This window comes from Protopterus annectens, chromosome 2.part0 (assembly GCF_019279795.1).
Source record: "Protopterus annectens isolate FY-2018-M chromosome 2.part0, PAN1.0, whole genome shotgun sequence".
Taxonomy (NCBI): domain Eukaryota; kingdom Metazoa; phylum Chordata; order Ceratodontiformes; family Protopteridae; genus Protopterus; species Protopterus annectens.
Genome location: NC_056728.1, coordinates 414,201,478 through 414,225,373, shown reverse-complemented (window position 1 = coordinate 414,225,373; position 23,896 = coordinate 414,201,478). Strand labels below are relative to the sequence as shown.

Below are 23,896 nucleotides of genomic sequence, written 5' to 3'. Positions count from 1 at the left end.
ACCTGCTGCGTCAGGCGCCAGAAGCTGTTGAAGACTGGGCGGGGGTGGAGGGTGAGAGGGGCACTTAGTGATCTAAAATGGGCAATTTTTTATAACTATTTACTACCACAACACAGGTTCACTTGGAGGACTTTTTAAGCTTAGCCATTTCCATTTTGGTGCTTGAATTAACATTTTCTGATTGGTCCTACCTAGCCCATGGCTGATAATTGCATTTTAGCCCTAGTGAGAACAAGTGTGATCATTCCATAGATAATTTGAGGGGACCCATATAAGAGATGCAGCATTTAGGAACTGCCTCTATCCATTAGTGGCATGAGGGGCAACAATCCTGGAGTACATTTTCTATTACCCATCCTTAGATCCAAGTTGCATTTGAATATGGACAGGGATGAGCTTTGTTTTACTTGGATAGTGTTCTGGAACAGTGGTGACCTCTGTGATCTATATCCATCTGTCCACAACATACAGTTTAGATACCTGGATTGAGTATTTCTGATGCCATCTGACGTGCTGATGTTCAGTAGGTCCATCTGTATTAGGTTGGAAGATGCCTTGTATGCTAGACACATCACCTCTAAGCATTCTGCAGTATACTGACTATAGCAGTAAATCTTTGAGGTGGTCCATGCAAGACCTGTTGTTTAGAACTTGTATCCTTTTAAGTAACGTATCTCTGAAGGTATTCCAATTGTTGCATGGGACTGGACAGATGCATGCCAAAGTGGGCATTATACAAAATAATTGACCTAATGAGAGTTTTGGAAAGGGGGACAACAAGATCTGTAGATCTAGTCACAATTTGTTTATAAGCTGTGCAATATAGAAAGGCTTTCTTATGACTCTGGGCACATGTTGGTCAAAAGTTAGGTCACTGTACACACAAGTTCCCAAATGCCAAACAATTGGGTTAGTTCTCAGAGGGCATTGTCATGATTTTTGACACCAGTTACTCTTTGGGACAAACCTTCCTGCATGATGGTTAAGTTACTTGAGGATTCAATAACTGCTCCTACCTTGCAGTCATCTCAAACTTAGCCGGCCAAAGCCCTTTGGTATTTCCTATTACTTTTGAGATGTATTTGCCAAATAGAAAAAGTCTCAGCACCGAACCCTGGGGAACTCCATTGGTGACTGGTCTCTTCCCCTATTTTGATCTCCTGCATCCTGTGAACAAGCTGATAATCCAGCTAGTGATGCAAGTGCTTGCTCCTATATTATTCATCTTTTGTACTGCACCTGAGTAGGGGATTGTGTCAAAAGGCTTGGCCAGGTCAAGGTAATGTGGTGTGAACTGTTTTACCTTCATCCATTGCTTTGGCAACAGAAGTAAAGCTTAAACTTTGCCCATGATTTTGAGCCTTTCACACTTTCCTCTGGGCTTTTTTCAAACACATTTTATGGTAATGCATATATGTATGCATTCTTTGATTCACCTTCCTGATTATATTAAATTATATTCCTTGTGTCATACAGTACCACTTGTTAGACTGTTTCAAATTTGTAGCTTTGAACAGTCTTCTAGTAAGCAATGAAACAAAATGTATGAACCAATGACAGAACTACCCATTTCAGAAAATTTCAACCATAAAAGGCCACAAACTTCTGTCATTACAATCCACCAATATCAGTAAATATGCAAAATTTCTGCAGAAGTTAGTCATCTAAATAATTCCACATTAAAGGGATCTCTAATGAAGAGGTTGTTGCTAAGAAACAACTTTATGTTTCATCTACAAATAAAGTGGCTGTTGCCCTTGAAGAATAAATTGCCTATGTTACATTAAACAATGATAAGCTAGTAATATTACAATAGGGAATGGATGGCAAACTGATAACAGGTTCACAGTTACTAGGTAATTCGTCCAAAGGAGGACATTCACAGGACTGCAGCATCCACTCCCTTTAAAGTACAACACAGTACATTATCAACGATCCACCTGCATTCTGTGGGAGTAGAACCCCCAGCCTTCTGCATCAAAAGTAAGGCTACTACCTGTTTTGCTACTAACAATGCAAACAGACTTGGAATAAGATAAGCAGCACTAAACTTCTCTTCCCCTGAAGCCCTCAGCAAAATTTTTCATTTATTTAACAGGAAAGTACAACTTGGAATAAAGCCAATTTCCAGCGGAGGTGCAGGGAGAAATACTACAGATGCAGGTCTTTGTAATATGGAAGGAAACCAGATCACCCAGAGGGAACCCACACAAACACAGGGAGGACATACAGACTCAACACAGAAGGCACCCCAGCCAAGAATCAAACCACAGAACATCTTTCTCTGAGGCAACAACACTACCACTGCACCATCCACTTGCCACAACTAAATCTCCCAATTTCACAGCAGAAGAAAACTGGAAAAAGACAGAATTTATTTGGGGAGGATGCAAATGCCTAAAACCAGGGGCACATTGTAAATATTGCTTGTATTATCTTAGAAAGTTGCTGAAATAGTGTTTTGTGTTGCCATGTGTTTCCAAAAAGATAGAAAGACAAACTTAAAGGGCTATCATTATTTAGTGAATTCCACTCTCACTGATTTGCCATAAAACCACAAATTTTAAGAGGACCTATCACAACTGGACTGGTGGCGACTGCATAGGTAGAGAATGCAGGCTAGTGTGCCTAAGGTTCAGGCTTTGAAGGTGGGCAATTGTAACCCCCAGGTATGAATAACTGACACACACACACACACACACACACACACACACACACACACACACACACACACACACACACACACACACACACACACGCACCTTAAGTGAAATCGAGCACAGCTCTGCATAATGAAATGAAACAGCCTGCTTAAATTGAAATGCCTGCTTATAGAAATGAAACAGAGCTTACACACCCCTTAAATAAAATTGCTTACTAAAGCACAGTTAGAAAATTAATTCAGGTTTGGACTGAGAAATACACTGCCTAATTGTTTTTATGTTCAAATAAAATGGCACAGGGGAGTTGTTGCTACAACTGTGGTCCACAAGCAATGCAATCTACTCTCAAATACTAAAGCTATACTTATGACAAAATGCTGGTGCTATATAAAAGAGCAACTGTGGGTTGAGTAGCTAAAATGTTATACTGTAAAATGCTGATCAGATCGGAATTATATTCCATCTACCCTGAAGTAGCAGTTAACCAACAATGAAAAAAAATAAGCCTCTTAAGTTAACACTCTAACTTAAATGACAGTGTGCTGTGGTCTGAATATGTGCGGTGAAAGTTACTTTCCTGCAAAGTAATCCGTATTCAATCTCCAGCATTTTTCATTTTCCACAGCAGAGAATTATCAAATTAGTGAATTTTTACAAGCAAATGAGCATGGTAAATGCATCACTTTTTTCCAACTTCCAGAAGGAAATGTAGAAATGTATGAACATTCTTTTAACAGTTTTATAGTTATGCTTTTATTTGTTTTGATATGTCTGTCGTATTTTTTAACTTTAAATTAACTTAATAAGAAGAGCATTATGTAGTTGACAATGACAGCTAAAATGAAAGTGCATAAAACTCAGAGGCTCTCAGAGCTTATATCTATTATTTTATTCCCCCCTTTGAAGAGTTCTTTATTCTTAAATGAAACAGCCTGATTAAATGAAACGGAGCACAGCTCTGCATAATGAAATGAAATAGCCTGCTTAAATAAAATGGGACACAGCTCTTAATAATGAAATGAAATAGCCTACTGAAATGAAATGGAGCACAACTCTGCATAATGAAATGTCTGTATTTAGAAATGAAATGAAACAGAGCTTACAGCCCTTAAATGAAACGGAGCACAGTTCTGCATATGGAAATGAAACAGAGCACAGCTCAGTCTGCATACAGAAATGAAATTAAATGGGAGTTGAGTTAGTGTGGCTACCAGGAACTGATGCGATCATTTTTTTTCTGTGCACTTTTGTGTTTTAAATTACGTAGCGTGTGGCGCATGCATGAGTCAGGTCTTGCAGCTGTAAAAGTGGGGGGGGGGGGCACTCCCTCCGCATCGTCCTATGGTTCCGGCGCCTAAAACGGGATGCAAAGGGCATTCTTAAAGAATGCCCTTTCTTTAAAAAAAAAAAAATTTTTTTTTTAATTAAAATAAAATTTATTTCTCGGCCAGCTGGTTCCAGGAGGGTGCAAGTGCACCCCCTTGCACCTGCCTGCGGGCGCCCATGGGGACAGAGTCCCCAGCTACCTTAGAATTTGGGAGGCCCTATGGAAGGATATTCCTGAGCACCACAGAGCCAAAGGACACTCTTCCCCTGGAGACCAGATCCAATTTGTAATGAGTGATATGTGGAGAAGCCCAGGTTGCTGCTGTGCACATTTCATCCATGGAAGCCTTTGAATGAAAAACAGCAGACATGGCTACTGTTCTAGTTGAATGTGCCCTCACTGGTCCTGGTAAATGGAGATACTTTTTATTGTAAATGAAGGTAATACATTCGCTTACCACCTTAATAAAGTGACTTTTGAAACAGGTTTACCCACAGAAGGACCTGAAAAGGAGATAAATAATTGGTCTGACTTTCTAACATCCTTAGTTCTGTTGAAATAGAAATGCAACTATCAGTGAACATCCAACAAATGTAAACAATATTCACCTTTCTTAGAAAAAATTGGGAAGAAGATGGGTAAATCAATGGATTGATTAATGTTTGCTTCTGAGACTACCTTAGGAAGAAAAGATGGGTTGGTTCTTAGTGAAACCCTATCCTTATGAAAGGTTAAATATAGAGGTTTTGAAGATAACACTTGAATCTCTGAAATTCTTCTGGTCGAGGTAATGGCCATCAGAAAAATGGTCTTCCGTGAAAGAAACTTCAGGTCACAAGTAGCTGCTGGTTCAAAGGGGGAAAGGATCAAGGACTGCAAAACCATAGTAAGGTCTTAAGGAGCCACAGGGTCTTTACAAGGTGGCTTTAATCACAGGGTTCCTTTCATAAATACTTCACACAGCCTATGCGAAATTGATAAGCAGTCTTTGAAGCCATTGTGGAAATTGGAAATGGCAGCCAGTTGGAGTTTAATAGTACAAGCAGAAGCTCCTTGTTCAAAAAGCGTAACTAAAAGTTATAAAACCTTTTCAACCGGCAGGGAAAAGGGATTAAGATTGTTATTGTGTGCCGAAATAGAAAATCCATTCCACTTGCTGTGGTACAGTTTCCTGGTGGAAGGTTTATGGGAAGCCAACAAAAGTTTTTGGACTGGAGATGATAGGTTAGTTTGCCTGGCAATTAGTGGAATTGAAGAAACCAAGCCGTAAGCTTGAGGTTCTGAATATTGGGGTGTACCAGTCCCAGAGGATGGGACAGGAAATCCAGATCTGGGTCCAGAGTAATGGAAGGTGAATTAGGCGAGGCTACAGAAAGGGGGCCCAGACTTGTCAAGGCCAAAAGAGGGGCAATGAGGATCACTTTGCTCTTCAACCTGATAGCTTTCTTTAAGAAGAGAGGAATCAAAGGAAAGAGGGGAAAGGCATAGAGTAGTCCCGAGGGCCAATTGTGAAGGAGAGGGGGAATTAGCACGAAGTAGCTGCTACACTTGTTGTTTAGTGGAGACACAAATATATCACAGAAAGGCTAGCCCCATTGATGGAAAATCTCCTCTGCCACTTTGGGATTGAGAGACCTCTCATGAGGCAGGAGAATGCATCTGCTCAACTTATATGCTATCAGATTTGAACTCACTGGGATGTGCATTGCTGATAGAAAATGGTTAGAAGAAATCGCCCATTCCCATACTCTTTGAGCTTCTTGACATAGGGGTTAAGACCTGATTCCGCCCTGTTTGTTGCTATACCAGACTACCGACATATTGTCTGATTGAATTGCAATAGTTCCTAGAGGGAGGGCATCTTGAAAGGCTTGCAAAGCTAAAAGCACTGTCCTCAATTCCAGAACATCGATATTCAAATTGGCCTCCACTTGGGACCAAGTGACTTGGATTGTTCTGCCCAGATAATGTCCCCCACCTCATCTGGGAGGTGTCCATGGTCACTATGGCCTTGGGCTGAGGTGAAACAGAAGGTTGGCCTAAGAGAAATTCCTCAAATTCTATCTAGGTCCTTCTTGCAATGAATGGTGATTAAAATGTGATGCGTCAAGGGATGACTCAGACTGGACCACTGGGGTGCCAAAAGCTACTGCAGAAGTCTCATGTGAAATCTTGCCAGTGGGACCAGGGTGATGGCTGCTGCCATGGACCCCAAGGCTTGAAGAACTAGCAGTGCAGGTAGCCTGTCATTGGAAAGAATGGCTTGCACTTGGGACCTTATCTTTAGCAACCTGTGACTAGGAAGAAAAGCTGTACAAGTGGTGGTATTCAGGTGGGCTCCTATAAACTCAATCTCAAGTCGGACTTGTTTGTGACTTTGTTGGATTCTCTGTAATTCATAGACAAGAAAAGAGGTGAAGAATGAAATCCATTGCTTGATTTAGTACATGCCTGTTTGGCAGCAGTGATAAGCCACTCACCTAAGTATGGAAACATGCAGACTCCGTGCAGTCTCAAGTGAGCTGTTACTGCTGCCATGCACTTAGTGAATACCCTTGGGCTTGTGGTTAAACCAACCGGCAGCATTCTGAACTAGTAGTGACTGGCTCCTAGCCAAAAGCGGAGGAAACCTTTTGGAGTGTTTGTCCATTTTTATGTGGTAATACACGACCTGAGGTCTATGAAGCACATCCAATAGTCTTCTTCTAACAATGGTAGGATAGAAAGAACCATGACCATCTGGAATTTGTTTGCTGAAAAAATTGTTTTACAAGGCTGAGATCCAGGACTGGTTTCAAGTCCCCTGTCTTTTTTGGCACCAAAAAAAACCTTGAGTAAAATCCGGATCCTATCTTGTCTAATGGGACTTCTTGGATGACTCTTTTTTTTTTCTAGCAGCTTTTGAATTTCCAGAGCTGCATGATCCCTCTAATTGGGTGGAACACTGGGGATTCTTCTGCTAATCTGGGAAAGAGTGTGACAGAGATGTAGTATCCTCTGGCAATAATCCTTTGCACCCAATTATCTGTGATTATTTGTCGCCAGGTTCGAGTGCAAGGTCAACCTTCCCCGAATATCTCCAGAGGAAGCAATCGGGTCCCCTTTCAGGAGTGCTGGTAGGGCTTTTCTGAGAAAAAATCTCTGGAACCCTGATTTTGTGGGCCACCTCTGCCGTAGGGTCAGCGTCTTCCATTGGAGCTTACCCCTCTGCCCTAAGGGAAGCCACCACCATGTATGTCCTGAAAAGGACCTTGGGATTTTTTGAACCACATTTTCCTGCTCCTCTGGTTCATGGAATAGGAACATTGGGGAGCCAAAAAATGTGTGCCCACTGCAGGGATACTGAAGTTTTTGATACCTTGGGTCACTTACCCAGTTTTGTTTATAAAACAGGGAAGAATTTTAAATTTTTGACAGAACACATTATTACACCTAGGAATATGGCCATTAAGGGAACGACCAGGTGTGGTTGTTGTAGACAATGTGCCTTTGTATTGTATAAAGATGTGATTTACATAGAGGGCAATACCAAAGGTATTCCTTTGCAGAAGGGTAATTGTGAGACAAAGGGGTGGTTTATATATCTATTTGCCAAACTTGTTCACATTTTTATATTGGCAAAACAGAGAGAAAATTTTGTACTAGAATATATGAGCATTTACATGCCATAGCCAAGGGTAATATTAATAACGCCCTTTAAAAGTATTCATTGGTTTGTCAAGGGGATATAAAATTCAGTTTTGGAATCTTAGAAGCGATAAAACACAACCCAAGAGGTGGTTGGTGGAAGCTTGATGTTGATTTGAGAGAATCTTATTGGAGTCTTAAATTAAATGCTTTAGCAGAACGAGGATTAAATGATTATTTGTCTTTGATGTCAGTTCTAAAGAAAAAAGCACTTGCACTTTAAATGTATTTTAAATGTATTTTTTATGCACTTGAAATATTTACATATAATGTATTTATTGTAGAAAATTATTGTAGAAATTTAACAATGTTAGGGTGTTTTATCTAATTTTAATTAATCAATTATTCAATTACTTATTTGTGTATAAAGAGGGTTGATTTGCGAGGGGAATTTAGTTCTGATAAAGTCCCCGTACTAACCGGGGAAGAAAGCGCTTTGTTTTTCATCTTCTTTCATTCATCACTGATGGGTTCGGTTCCGAGTCCCCTGAACAGAGTCACCTTTTTACCAAGCTCGCGCCAGCCAAAAAAACTCTCGAGCTAACTCTCTACCCAGAATGCCCTTCTCCCTGTTACCTCAGATCGAGTTTGCTAGAGAAAAAGAAGTAAAGCCAGGGTCACTTCTGTGCAAATAGCCTACGGCATCCCCCAGGAGTTTTTGGAGGGGAAGGAGGGTGGGAAGTGGTGAATGAAAGAAGATGAACACATATGGAACATTACGGTAAGACACAACTTCTTTGTCTGATGTCATTAATCTTATTTCCATTCATCACTGATAGGACAGCATCCCAAGCTACCTTGAGGTCCATGGGTGGCCCTTATGGAAGAACATTCCTGAGTACCACTGAGCTGAAGGCAGCTCTCCCTCTGGAGACCAAGTCCAATTTGTAATGATTGATAAAGGTATGAGACTTAGCCCAAGTAAGTGCTGCGCAGATGTCATCCATGGAAGCCCTGGAATGGTATGCTATAGATGTTGCCATAGATCAAGTGGAGTGAGCTTTAACTTTTGGCATAGGTTCATTATTGAGGGAATAGATGAAACGTATGCAGTCCCTTAGCCATCTTGATAATGTAACCTTGGAAACAGCCTCTCCCATTCTGGTCCCAGAAAAGGAGATGAAAAGCTGTTCAGATTGACGGATAGTTTTGGTCCTAACTAGGTAAAATCTCAATTGTCTATGTATGGCTAAGGAGTGAAGGCTATACTCTCCTCTATTGGCAAAATTCGGAAAAAACACTAGAAGATCAATGGTCTGGTCAATGAAGAAATCAGAAACAACTTTGGGAAGAAAGGATGGATTCGTCCAAAGTGATGCTCTGTCTTTATGAAAGACCAGAGGGCCTCTTGATACACAATGCCTGCAGCTCTGAGACTCTTCTGGCAGAGGTAATGACTACCAAGAACAAGGATTACCAAGACAATAACTTTAGGTCGCACTTCGCAGCAAGTTGAAAAGGTTTTTGAGTCAAAGACTGAAGAACTAGAGTGAGGTTCCAAGGTTCCACGGGCTGACAGGAGGCCTGACATGAGTGGTCCCCTTGAGAAAAGCCTTGCAAAGGCATAAAAAGAGGGGCGCTATCTATACCACTGTGGAAATTGCCTCTAGATGTACTCATACAGTAGAGGCAGAGGCTCCATTATCAAAAAACATAGCCAAGTATTGAAACACTGCAGTAACTGAAGCCAAATATGGGTCTAGCATGTTATCCTTGGAGCAGATGAAGAACCTTTTCCACTTATCCTGATATAGTCTTCTGGTGGATGGTTTGTGAGAAGCCAGAATGATGTCTTGAACAGGTGAGGAGAGATTAGCTTGCCTGGCGACTAGTGGAAGTGGAGAAATCAAGCTGTCAGCTTGAGACTGGACAGATTTGGGTGACTCAACCCTTGGGGGGTGAGTAATCAGATCTGGTAGAGCGTCCAGAATCCACAGCAGGTATACTAGGTGAGGCCGAAGGAAGCGAAACCAAACTGGTCTAGGCCAGATTGGGACTATAAGGATCACCTTGCATCTCAACCAAAGGCTTTCTTTAGAAATTGTGAAATCAGAGGGATGGGAGAACAAGCGTAAAGAAGTCCCGTGGGCCAATCATGGATCAGAGTGCCCCTCGCTGACTCCCCCTCTGGGGAAAGTAGGGTGAAATAGCTGCTGCACTTGTTTGATGGGGAGACTAAAAGATTGCAGCAAGGCTGGCCACAGTGGCCGAAGATTAGTGACGTCACCTCGGGGTTGAGGGATCACTCGTGAGGCATGAGGATGCACCTGCTCAGTTTGTCCGCAATCATGCTTGAACTCTCCGGGATATGCGTTGCTATCAGAAAGCGGTTGAAAGCTATCACCCACTGCCAAATTCTCATGGCTTCTTGACATAGGGGGTAGGACTTTGTTCCTCCTTGATTGTTGATATACAAGACCACTGACATATTGTATGACTGAATTGCAATTGTCCCGGAAGGGAGAGCCAAATGGAAGGCCTGCAACGCTAACAGCACAGCTCTCAGTTCCAGAACACTGACATGCAGGTGGGCCTCTGAGGTGGACCATGTGCCCTGGACAGTCTTTCCCTGGAAATGCCCCCCCCCCCACCACCTGATCAGGGAAGCATCTGTGGTCCCAATGGCTGTGGGCTGAGGAGACTGAAATGGACGACTCCAAAGTTCTAAGTCTGGCCTCATCCACCAAACCAGGTCCTGTTTGCAGGAGTTGGTTATTCGAATCTGGTAACTGAGGGGGTGATAGTTTGGGAACCACTGACACAGAAGGAGCCACTGCAGAATCTGCATATGTAGCTTTGCTAGAGGCACTATTGGGATTGATGCTGCCATAGAACCTAGGGCCTGAAGAACTTCCCTTGCAGAGACTCTTGTTTGAGAGAGTATCACCAGGAGTTGAAGCCTCAATCCATGGAGTCTGTGAATTGGGAGTGATACCAGACAAGACTGAGTAGTGAACACTGCTCCAATGAACTCTATTTGCTGTGTAGGGGTAAGGTTTGATTTCTCCCAATGTATCATTATTCCCAACAATTTTGCCAGAGAGAGAGAGTATAATGCAGTACTGTTACCAGAAGATGCTTGGTGGGGGCGGTAAGGAGCCAGTTGTCCAGATATGGAAACACCCGGAATCCTTTTAGTCTCAACTGAGCTTTTACCACTGCCATACATTCCATTAATACTCTGGGGGCTGTAGAGAGACCGAATGGCAGGGCACGGAATTGATAATGACTGGCTCCTAGCTGGAAGTGAAGCAAACTCCTGGAGTGTTTGTCCATCTTGATGTGGTAATATGCATCCTGGAGATCTATAGAGCACATCCAATCGCCTTCTCTTAAAAAGGGGAGAATGGACTGAACCGTGACCATCCAGAATTTGGTTTGAGTGACAGACTTGTTTAAGCTGCTGATATCCAAAATGGGTCTCCAGTCCCCTATCTTTTTTGGCACCAAAAAGAATCTAGAGTAAAATCTGGATCCGAGCTGGTCTGGTGGGACTGGTTGGATAACTTTTTTGAGACAGCTTTATAATTGCTGAAGCTGCTTCTTCCCTTTGATGGGGTGGAACATCAGGAAGTTTTCCTGGAAAAGTTTAAATGGTGTAACCTCTGGTGATGATACTCTGCACCCAATGATCGGTGGTGATAGACTGCCAGGCAGTTGATGCAGAGAGAAACGACCCCCGACTGCTTTTAGAGGTAAGCAATCGGGGCTGCTTCTGAGAAGTGCTAATAAGGCTGTCCAGAGAAAGAGTCCCTGGAGCCTTGGTTACAAGGACCCCCTCTGCCTCTACCTTCCAGAGGTAAGCAATCGGGGCTGCTTCTGAGAAGTGCTAATAAGGCTGTCCAGAGAAAGAGTCCCTGGAGCCTTGGCTACAAGGACCCCCCTCTGCCTCTATCTTCCTGTATCATGACCATGAGCAGCACGGAAAGGACCCTGAGATTTTGTATGCCACATTTTTCCACACCTCTGATTCATGGAAAAGGTACGTTTAGGGTTGGAAAACCATAGGCCTATGGCAGACAGTGTCTTTCCTCTTGCTCGCACCTGACTTGCATGTTCTTCACTTTGGAGCCAAAAAGGGACAAAGCTTCGACTGGAGCATTCAGAAAGGAAGACTTGAAAGGATCTGCAAGGTCACAAATGTGCATCCAGGCATGACGCCTCATAACAATGCCCGAACCTGCTGCTCTAGCCACCCCTTTAGTCGCATGTGGCAGCAACCTCATGGACTAGTTGGATATTGACTCCAGGGTTGCGAGGTGCGAGGCCACTTTGTCCCTGACTTTGTCAGACAACTGTCCTGCGAGTGTCCCGGAGAGTTTGGAGATCAAGTCTCTCTGGAGCCTCGTAAAATGTACCAAATAATTCAGGACCATATAGCAAAGGTCCCTGATGCAAAAACGCACTTCCCAAGTCTGTCCATCCCCCAGGACACCCTGTTGGGTGGGTGGACAGTGGGACTTTCCTCAACCAAGTCCTTTTTCGTGGCCGTCACCACCACCATAGCATCAACCGGTAACCCTTTGAACCAATGCGTGTTCTCCTCGGGAGGGGAAAGAATTCTGTCTGGTCTCCGAGGGATCGCCTCAATGAAATCAGGGTTCTTCCAAGCATGCTGCACGATGTGCTCATAGGCAGGCGAGGTCACCCAAGAGGCCAGGCACGAAAAGCCTGCAGGAACAAGGACTCCTCAGACAAAGGGTTGGAGGGTTTCCAGTCACCTCTTTGTTTTAACATTTCCAGGATGTCTCCTCATCAGGAGGTGACCGTGGGGACCGTTCACCATCATCGTAATCTGTGTCTTCCATTAAGCACTACTCAGATGAGTCCATGTGCTTCCTCTTGCATGTCTTCTTTTGAGGGGGCTCCTCAGTAGGGGTCTCTGAGGAGGACTCGGAGGAGCGGGCACCCTAAAAAGGGGTGTCCTGCAGCTTCTCTGCCCGGTGTCCCGGGGGGTGGTCTGTGACAGCTGTAGCTTAGGGGGTGAAAACTGGGGTTCCGACATCAAAGCATTGCTGCCAGAAGCAAGAGCCCTCTCCATCATGCGGAATGCAGGCCCTCCCACGAAGAGGGATGGGAGCCCAGAACCGAGAAAGACAAGCTCGGGACCGGGGTCACACCCTGCTCTGACGAACCCACCCCCACGGATGGAGCCTCAAGCAGGATAGGCGCGGATATTGCTATCGGCGCAGAGGATGGAACCGAGGAGAGAGGCGGCTCTGTACCCCAAGCTGAAGTGCCCATACACAATCCTCATATTGAGGAAGGAGCGGTTCAGCGGGAATCAAAGACCAAAGATACAAACTTAGGGCAGGAGTGAGATGCATCGTAGGGGCCGAGGTGATGGGTTCCAAGAAGGATGTCGGAACAGAAGGCTTCGGAACCGAGATGGCCGAAGGAGGAGTGTAAGATGGAGTGCGTGGATAAGACAACCCAAGTCCTACTTAGAAAGTGAGGGGATCTACCTGGCTAACAACAGCTGGTCTACAAGACACGCCACATGTTCTGACAGGCTCCTGGTGGATCTAGTGGATACTCTGGACGGGGAGTCAGGATGTTCGATGATGGAGCTATATGCTTGGCCCAGAAACAGATCTACGGAAGGGGAGTATCAGGTCCCTGGTGCAAGGTCTGCCGGCATCAAAGTCTCTAATTTAGAGACTGTGAGTAAAGGGGCCAAATCCAGTGATGTTGGTACAATGCTCGGTGCCAAAGTGCCACTCAGAACCAAAACGGTTGGTTCCAAAATGGAAGCTAATGGAGTAGTCGAAGGTGTGCCCTGAGCAGAAGTGGCCACAGGTGCCGAAATTGAAATAGACATAGTAAGGTCTATAATCGGTGCCAGAGGCAGGACCGGTGCCTAAACAGACACCGTTATCAAAGGTTTCGAGATGATCGGTGCCAAGGAAGACAGAGCCGTAGAGGCAGATTTATACTCCGAAGATAACTTTGGGACCTTTGATTTCCCAGGCTTGCTCTCATCACCCGATGGTGAAGAAGGAACAGAGTGGGAACTTTGTTTGTCCTTAGTAGAAGGGGTTGAGACCTCCATTGCAGAAATGCCCTCTGAGAAGGGAGACTTGAGTAACCCTTTCAGAATTAGTTTATTTTTGCGCTCATTAAGAGTGCTTTGACTGAAACTCTGACAAATGTCACACAGAGGCTGCACCAAAAGGTGTGGCACTCCCAAACAGTATACACAGTTATCATGAGAATCACTATTAGGTAACTTGCCCTTACATGAAGTGCAATGCTTAAAACCTGAAGTACCCTTCTTATCAGACATCTTGATAGAAAAGACACCACAGGCCAACTGCATAATCCAACTAGAATAAAGTCAACGCCGTTCAAAAAAAAAAATCACAAAAATAACAATACACTGGTATGTAGAGAAAAGAAGGGAAACACCTGAATAAAAGACAAAGCTAACAGGTTAAACAGGAGAGATAATACTAACTATGGTATTGAAGAAATACCACAAAGGTAAGGGAGGAAAGGCCATACCAACAATGGTACTTGAAAGTTTACCAACGGTAACAACGGGTAGAAAAACAAGGTTAGACAGAAGAAAAGACACTGGAAATACTAATCGCTTAATAAAATATGAAGATATCCAAAATTTTTCACACAAATATCAAAAAATTTCCACTTAGCTGAGAGCTTGGCTGAAACTCGGCTTTACAGCTACGCGGCAAATGAGATCTGAGGTTCATAGGTAGGTACTAGGCTATTGGCCTTAGGGTCTATATAAGCCTAGCCAAACGGTAACCTGGCTTTTGCCACCCAAGAAAATTATTTTCCTGTGCCCCTGTCAGGCAGAGCCACAGAAGTGATCCCCGGGGTGAATTTCTTATCTCCCATCCAATCATCAAGATTTTTCTTGAAGAGTGCTAATGAGGAGCTTTGTTTGATATAGATAGGTAGTTTGTTCCAGAGTATGGGAAATCTCTGGGGCAGGAATCTATCCCTCCAGCATGTTCTGTTTATTGTGGTGACAAGGTTTAGGTCCCTAGAGCGTGTAGCTCAGAGGGATTGGGATTTCTTTACGTGGAGCATGTCCAACAGCTATGGGTTTGACATAGCTTTGTATGTTAGGCAGAGATCGCCTCTGAGTAGGCGATATGCGACAGAGTAAAGCTGGAGTTTTTTTGAGATGGTGTGTGTAGGTAACATGGAGAAGGACATTCTGTGTTGAGACTTAGCTCGAGAGTTTTTTTTGGCTGGTGCGAGCTTGGTAAAAAGGCCGACTTGGTTCCGAGGGCTTGGAACCGAACCCATCAGTGATGAATGGAAAGAAGATTAACAACATCAGAATATATTTTTTCAGCTTCATTTGGGTTTCATGGCTGAACCCAGTGAGAATGGGAATAATTATAATAAAAAGGTGGTTTGAATTTAAAAACTCTAGTGGTTTTTTATTTAGGGTAATAAAAAGGTAAAAGAAAGACAAAAATAAATGACAGGTATATGCTGTATGAAAATACAAAAATGTATGGGAAGAAAAAAACAGGGAAAGGGAAGAAAAAAATGACAAGATGGAAGAAAGAATATGACATAATAAGAAAGAATTCATGGAAGTTAAAAGTAAGTGAGGCTGATGGGAAAAGAAAAAAATGGAATAATACGACTTTAGGGGAAAAAACTAGTGCACCCATGGAAGGAATTAAAGGATGATGAAAAAAAGCAATAAAAAGTCAGAAGAAAAAGGATTTACATTTTTTTATAAAACAGAAGATTTTTTGTCGAGAATTTTGTTAAACAAGTTACTAGTGAAAAGACATATGGAAAAGGTGACAGATGAAATAAAATGTGTAAATGTGTTGATTGTTGTAAAGAATTAACAACAATACATGCTTTTTATTGCAAAAGGAATAAAGAATTTTTGGAAAAGTTTAAAAAAATGAATATAGAAATGTATAGCTGATATTATATGGAAAGTATGATAAAATAAAGAAATGCAATAATAAATGGGATAAAGCTGTGAGAAAAAATATGAAAAATTTGTTATATAACAAGAAAATGAAAGAGAAGGATGCATTAGCTGAAACTAGAAGATGGTTATGGAAGAACGTATTGGGGATAGAAGATAAATATAAAAAAGGAGGAAAGAAATTGAACTATTTTGTGCTGATAACTTGTAAATAATTTATATATGAATGTAAAAAATAACTGTATAAATAATTGATGTATTTATTTTTTATATGGTATAAAATTAATGTAAATGTTAATAAAGCTACCGTGCTCTTTTCCAGTAGAGCCTGTGAGTGACAGGCAGGATGGCAGCAGTATTACAGCAAAGGAAAGAATCTACTGAACAGATGCTTGACAGAGGATTATCGAATGACAAATGGCTTAAATTGTTGTAAGAAGATGAACATGATACTTGCAGCACTGCTTCTTGAAGTGACTATTGTGTTGCTGGAGGAGGAGAGGCCTTCCTTCCTTCCTGTGTCAGAGGATAAAGGTCAGAGTTTGACCTCTGGCTCAGTTTACACCACACTAACTGCATCTGTAGGTAAACAATTGCCTAACTCTGAGAACAGAGTTTCACCTAGAACATATTCACAGGTGGTTAAATCTGCTACTATGAATTCTGCTGTTTTACAACATGCAAAGAAACTATATGTGGTGCAGATATCTTCTAAAAATACTGAAACTATTAACAGGCATGAGATTTTGGACATTTAAATATATATCTCCTTGGATTTTCTGATAAAGAAATGTGGGCCTTGATTCATATTGTTAAAGACTCATTTTGCAATAGTGCTTTTATAACATTTCAGTTTAGTGACGACTTTTTAGCTAGATGTGACAAAGAAACGTTGTATTCCCTGGGCATAGTATGACACTATAGGCTTAAATATATAGCTAAAAAGATGCATCATTTTGCAATTTAGAAAATGTAGAGCTGGCCCAGATTCAATCTCATTTTCAGCATTATGCATTCTGTTTTGGATAAAAAAAATGGGAAGATGGAAAGATTTGGACAGGTGCCTGGGAAATCTAGGCAATCCCAAAAACGTCTTATACATATAGTATGTGCACATTCCTAATGTGATTACGGTTTCTGGATATTCTAACAGCCTGCCTAAAACTTGTTTTTTAATGTGGCTCTTTATGAACATCTAAAGCAAACATATCCCAACAGGAAATATGCTCAGTATGGAGAATTTAGTCATAGCATACACAGTTGTGAAACATTTTGCAAGAAATGTAAGAGCACTGAGCACTTCTGGCTTGACTGCCCCCAAATAAAATTGTTACAGGAACAATATAATTTACCTAACAGTCCCACTGAACACAATTACTTCCAACATACAAGCAGATGTGCAAAGTGCTACAAGCAAGGACAATGCTATAGGTGAGCAACTTAACAACAGTATAACAGTTACAGATGAAGAGGGTGAAAAAAGTGGTCAGTAGGATACTTGTTCTTTAGACATAGAGGATAGTGAGATCAAAAATGTTGATTCTAATACTATTTTCAAAAGGATAAAGAAAGGAAAAATGAAGAGGTATACCACACTATCTGCAAAAAAAGGGGAAGCGATAACTTAACAGTCTGATTTCATAATGTTAACAGTGTAATTAATGAAAAGTGCATTAAATTGTTCTGAAAAGCTGCAACACCATTAATGCTGACATTTGTTGTCTATTGGATATCCATTTATTGACTTTTAAGCAACACCAGCAGGCACAAATCTTGTGGGGACACAATACTGAATAGTCATTTGGGCAAGATTTATGCATTGCTGCTGTTATTCTTTTTAAAAACAGTTTCAAGTTATTAGATTAGATTATTCCTAGACTTCTTATATGTGACATCAGACATCCTTATGGCCTTTTTCATTTCATTTCTAATTATGGTCCTACTAATTTGAAAGACAGTGAAACCTTTTTTCCTATGTTAAAACTGTACGTTTCCATCTCCCTTGATATAATCACAGTGGGTTATTTGAATTGCCATATTAGGAAACACATGCAAAAAAATTAATAAGGGTATTAAATATTTAAGGAAGTCCGACCTTGTTAAAAACTAACACTGAATTCTAGTTTAGGGCCTCCTTATACTAGAGGAACGTTGCTCACTGAAAATGATTTTACATATTCATTGAACCTATCTTTGCATGACATTCACAAAACTAAATTTCTGGTCTCGGATCAGGCAGCCAGGATATTCACTATATCTAAAAAAAACAATACATGCATACAAGTGGGGAAAGAAGTTTAAAATACATACTTTGTTAGATACTGTGTCTTGGAAACTCAACAGTATTAAATACTGGCATTAGAACTGTGCATTTACTGATTACTGTGCTACTTGGTCTGAATGGTGGCTTCTTTATAAATGTAAACACAAGGCGTTGTATTGTATTATGGAAGAAGAGATGTGGTCAGAAAAGAAAAAGGAATATTCTAGGATAGGTCATTAATACTATTTACAACATAACCTTTTTTCTATAAATCATTCAGAGAGACATTTGAAGACTATCAAAAATGATAGAATGAAAATATTATTTAAACAAAAGTATGTAGTGAAAGGGACTAAAGCAGAAGGCTACCCTGTTCTGAGTCAATACATTGAAAAAAGAATCTCGTTTAATGGACTGCATACAGTGCCCTGATGGTTCATTCCTACAGACCAAGGAAGATGGTCTTTCTCTTGTACAGTGTTATGTAACCAAAATATAAAAAGCTTACCCAGTGTACAGTCTCTCTCAACTATATCAGAATCTGATAATGCTACTTTAATGAAACCTATAGTAATGGAGGAAACGGTGTATTGAAGAAAGTTACTGCCGACTTTTCTTCTACTTCAAATGGTATATAATGGGATCATTGAACCAGACGACATCCTGGGCTGTGTACTACATGAACTACAAAATGAACTGGCACCTCACCTAAGTATCATGTTTAATCATAGCCTCACCTCAGGCTTCGTGCCCAATGAGTGGCACACAGCTACAGTTATCCCACTCCACAAGGAGGGATCCACCATGGATCCGGGGAACTATCGTCCCATCAGTCTGACGAGCCAGATCTGCAAAGCCATGGAATGCATTACCATGGAACTTATAAACAAAGACATTGGCAACCTTCAAACACTGGACCCCACCCAGTTTGGTTTTCTAAAGGGCCGATCTTGTCTCCTCAACCTGATTGACTTCTTTGAATCAGTATCCAGAACCGTGGATGAGGGCAAGGTGTTCCACACAGCCTATCCGGACCTCACCAAGGCCTTTAACACCATCCCCCACTCTGGAATCATAGATAAACTTACTAAGCTGGGCATTAATCCTTACATCACTCTATGGGTTGCCAACTGGCTTACTGACAGAACCCACACTGTAAAAGTAGTCAACTCCAAATACAGCTCCAGATACATGACAAGTGGATTACCTCAGGGTTCAGTCCTGGGACCGCTCTTGTTTGGCATCTACTTCTCTGAAGTACAGGCCAGCACTAAGGAACAAAGTTCGCAGATGACTCCAAACTGGGAGCCATTATTGAATCTCCAAATTATGTGGATATTCTACAAAAGGGCCTTACAGAAACAGATGCTTGGTGCCAGAGCCATGGGCTCAAGCTCAATGGCAAGAAATGTATAGTTATCCCCTTTGGGAAAAAAAACATGTACCCGTGAATTACCACATAGGTGGCAGTACACTAAACACCGAAAGTGTGATAACGGACTTAGAGACACAAGTGAACAGTGGTCTCAACTTCGATAACCACATCGCCAAAACAGTCAGGAAATCCTTCTATGTGGCACACCTCATCATTAAGGGCTTTTCATCCAGAAAAAAGGAGGTTATTGTCCCACTGTACTTATCCCTCATTAGACCCACTATAGAGTGCAACGCCCCGTTTGGTATGTACCTCACAAGACATTTGCAACAACTGGAAAGGCCATAGAAATACCTCACTAAAAGAATCACAAGCCTAAAGCAGATTCCCTATGCTGACAGTCTAAAAAAGCTCCAGCTATACTCTGTCGCATATTGCCTGCCCAGAGGCGATCTCTGCTTAACATACAAGGCCATGTCAAACCCAGAGCTGTTGGACATGCTACACTTAAAGAAATCCCAATCCCTCAGAGACACATGCTTCAGGGATCTAAACCTGGTCATCACAATGAATAAAACATGCTGGAGGGATAGGTTCCTGACCCAAAGACTCCCCATACTCTGGAACAAACTCCCCATACATGTCAAGCTGAGCGCCTCTTTGGCCCTCTTCAAAAAGAACCTTGACGATTGGATGGGAGATAGGAAATTCACCCCAGGGATCACATCAATTGCCCTGTTAGACAGGGGACCAGGGAAGTAATAGCCAGGGAATTGTTATGGCTAGGCTTGTATAGGCCCTAGGGCCGACAGCCTAGTACCAACCTATGAACCTATATCCTTCCCTTATTATACTTGTATGAAATTATTTCAGAAAAAAATATTTTTCTAAGTATTTAAAGAATGGTTAGTTTGGTATAAAAGACTGTCCTACTTGCAGGGGTATTTTGAAATGTATTTACAAGGAAGAAGATAGATTGTTAACGCTTATTAATACTGATTACAAATTTTTTTGCAAAACACTTTCTGGTATATTGACAAATGTTAACAAAAGCAATTGGAAATGCACTATGGTGAAGCTGGATATCGACCAAATATAAGACCAAAGACAACGAAGAACCAGCAAATGCCGTTAAAAACCAACACTTTTATTTAGCAAAGCTTTCAGACCAATAAGATCCTTCCTCAGTGCTTAACTTCATAAAATAACACATTCTCATTCCATTTAAATAATGCCCCCAATAACTCGATTAAAACAGTTAAACCATTAAGCAACCTTACTTTAAGCAAGCTTGCCTTTGTTTTAATACAGGTTTCAGGCTAATGCTTGCATTTATACCAGGGATTTTATCAGCAAGTATTAAAATTATCCACTTATATTCACACAATTCAAGTTCTAGTGTATCTGAAATACTTGGAAAAACTGTTATATGTACTGGTTTTGTTATGAGAGATCATTTCCAGCATACAGTATAGACACTGGTTATTACTACAGTGTGAGATGTCGAAAGCTTGTGACAGCCACTCATTCTACTATATGGGACATTATAAGAATCTAGAATATCCAAAGTTCTACACTATCTGTATTACAAAGTACTTACAGGAATTGTTGGGTTAGGCCATTAGTTAGATACTTAAGACAAAAAATTCCAGTATATACGGAAGTTAAACAAGGGTGCTCCTTCAAAAGTTTATTCTGTTTACTTATGAATGCTGTTATTATTGCTTACTTTCACCAGTAGCTATTATAACTAACCTACCCTACGATCATTTATTTCTTACGCTGATTTAAATATTATTCAAAATAATAAAGTTGATTCTTTGCATTTGTTTCAAACTTTGGAGTCTACATTGAACAAGGTGGGTTTATTTTTTAATATATAGACTATTAAAGGTTTTGGTGTCCTTTCCATCACCCATGATACCCCCCTTCGAATGGCTAGCATACAAATCTTGGGTATATTAAATAGGAATGAGACAAGGTACTTAAAAAAATGGGAAGAGTTACTGAATACATAGCATAAGCCATCTCAGTCATTATGGCTCCATCTTATCCATAAAGCCCTGCTAAGCATAATTCCATTTTCCCATTCATGTTTTGATATTGTAAACTTCTTGAACTAAATGTTGCAGCATATTCTTGCATTTATAAATCCTTGTATCTGTATATATGTTTTGTTCATTTCTTATGTGATCCTATTCACCCTGGCTGTGCCTGCAAATGGACCATCAGTGTATTGCCCTGGTACATACACGCATAGATAGATAAATAAATACATACATACATATACACATGGATACACACTGCTACTAACCACAGTTACTCACTACTATTTTAAGCACATTATAATAGCACATTATAATACGTAGGTAATGTATATCCTTTCCCAAGAGAAAGAGAAAACACTTGCTAGAAATACTTCTTATGGAGATGCAGGTTAAACCCCGTAAAAAGAGGTATAGTGTACTGTGTATCTACTAATGGTGGATTAGGCATACATAACCCAGTTATATTTCTTGACTCCTTACATTTTTATTGCTTATTACGGACATTATTACTGAAATTAAAAGTTATGTACTCACCATAACGTTCCATCTGAGTAGGTGTATTCATTTGTCTGCAACCTGTGGGTTATGGATCCGATATCGGATCCGAACCGGCATGGTTTACCAGCTATGGATCCAAGCTCTCAGCTCCTCCCCTCACCCATAATGCCCTGCTCTACCCTCATGACCTCAGATCGAGTTTGCCAACAGCAAGAACACCCTGAAAAGGGTAACACAACATATGCAGGAAACTGAAAGGCCAGGGGATAGGAGGGCGGGATGGTTGCAGACAAATGAATACACCTACTCAGATGGAACGTTATGGTGAGTACATAACTTCTAAATCTGAAGTAGGAGATTCATTTGTCTGCAACCTGTGGGACAGAGTCCCCAGCTACCTGAATCTTGGGCGGCCATCATGGAAGGATATTCCGGAGCACCGCGGAGCCAAAGGATGCTCTACCCCTAGATGCAAGATCCAACTTGTAGTGGGAAATAAAAGTATGAGATGAAGCCCACGTGGCTGCTGCACAAATATCATCTAGAGGAATCCTAGCCTTAAAGGCTGCCGAAGTAGAGACTGACCGAGTTGAATGGGCATGTACACCCTCCGGTGCGGGCCTTCCTGAAGCTTGATAAGCCAATAAGATACATTGTGAAATCCAGCGAGATAGTGAGACTTTAGAAATTGGTTTGCCCAAATTAAATTTAGCAAAGGAAATGAACAACTGGTCGGATTGCCTATGACCAGCCGTTCTGTTTAGATAAAATCTAAGTTGCCTGTGAACATCTAAGGAGTGAAGCTTGTATTCACCTTTGTTTTCATACTTAGGAAAGAAGACAGGGAGGTTAATGGATTGATTAATGTTTGCTTCAGAAGCTACCTTAGGAAGAAAGGACGGACTGGTCCTGAGGTAAACACGGTCCGGATGAAAGACCAAGTAAGGAGGTTTAGCTGATAATGCTTGAAGCTCTGAAACTCTCTTGGCCGAAGTAATGGCTACTAAGAAGGCGGTCTTGAAAGACAAGAATTTTAGATCTACCGTAGCCGCAGGTTCGAAGGGGGGGGGGGCGGTCAAGGCCTGGAGAACTAAGGAAAGGTCCCAAGGAGGAACCGCTTGCTTTACAGGGGGCCTGAGAAGAAAAGTACCTTTAAGGAAAATCTTACACAACTTGGCCGACATCAGTGGATTGGAGTCATGACTAATGTGATAATGGGAAATTGCCGCAAGTTGTACTTTGACCGTGGAACTGCTGGCACCATCGTTAAAAAGAGTGGTTAAGAAATCAAGCACCAAAGGGAGAGGAACTGTGAAGGGGTTTAGGCCTTGCCGCTCCGCCCACAACGAGAACCGTTTCCACTTGCTACGATAGACTTTCCTAGTGGATGGCTTATGAGCTGCCACCAGGATCGCCTTAACAGGGGACGAAATACCGGGAGTCCTGATCAAGAGTGGAACTGGAGCAGCCAAGCGGTCAGCTTCAGGTTGTCCAGGTTTGGAGGAGATAAGCGGGATGGATGAAATATCAGATCCGGAATGGGATCTAGAATCCAAGGAGGATTCGCAGAGTGAGACCTTAGGAAGGGGAACCAGATCTGTCGAGGCCAAAACGGAGCAATGAGAATCATTCTGCACCCCAACCGAGAGGCTTTCTGAAGAACTTGGAGCATCAGAGGTAAGGGGGGATAAGCATAAAGAAGACCGGATGGCCAAGCATGCACCAGAGCGTCTCTTGGGGAACCTCCGGGAGGAGGTATCACAGCGAAAAAACTGTCGCACTTGGTGTTTGAGGGAGAGGCAAAAAGATCGCAACAAGGAGTTCCCCACCATGCGAATATGCGTTCCGCTACTTGAGTATTGAGAGACCACTCGTAAGGGGTGAGAATGGTGCGACTGAGTTTGTCTGCCAGGATGTTGGACCGACCCGGAATGTGCGTTGCTATGAGAAAGCAGTTGGTGGAGATTGCCCATTCCCAAACTCTCATGGCTTCTCGACAAAGAGGGTAAGACCTGGTTCCTCCCTGTTTGTTGATATACCAGGCAACCGACATGTTGTCCGATTGAATCGCAATTGTTCCCAAGGGAAGAAAGTCCTGAAGTGCT

The 23,896-nt window shown here is 41.9% G+C and overlaps 1 protein-coding gene across 2 annotated transcripts in view; it reads right to left on the bottom strand.

Moving 5' to 3' along the window:
• The window catches only part of CARNMT1 (carnosine N-methyltransferase 1), a 684,763-nt gene that overhangs the window by 128,234 nt on the left and 532,633 nt on the right, over nucleotides 1-23,896 (bottom strand). The gene's annotated exons all lie outside the window — the stretch shown is intronic.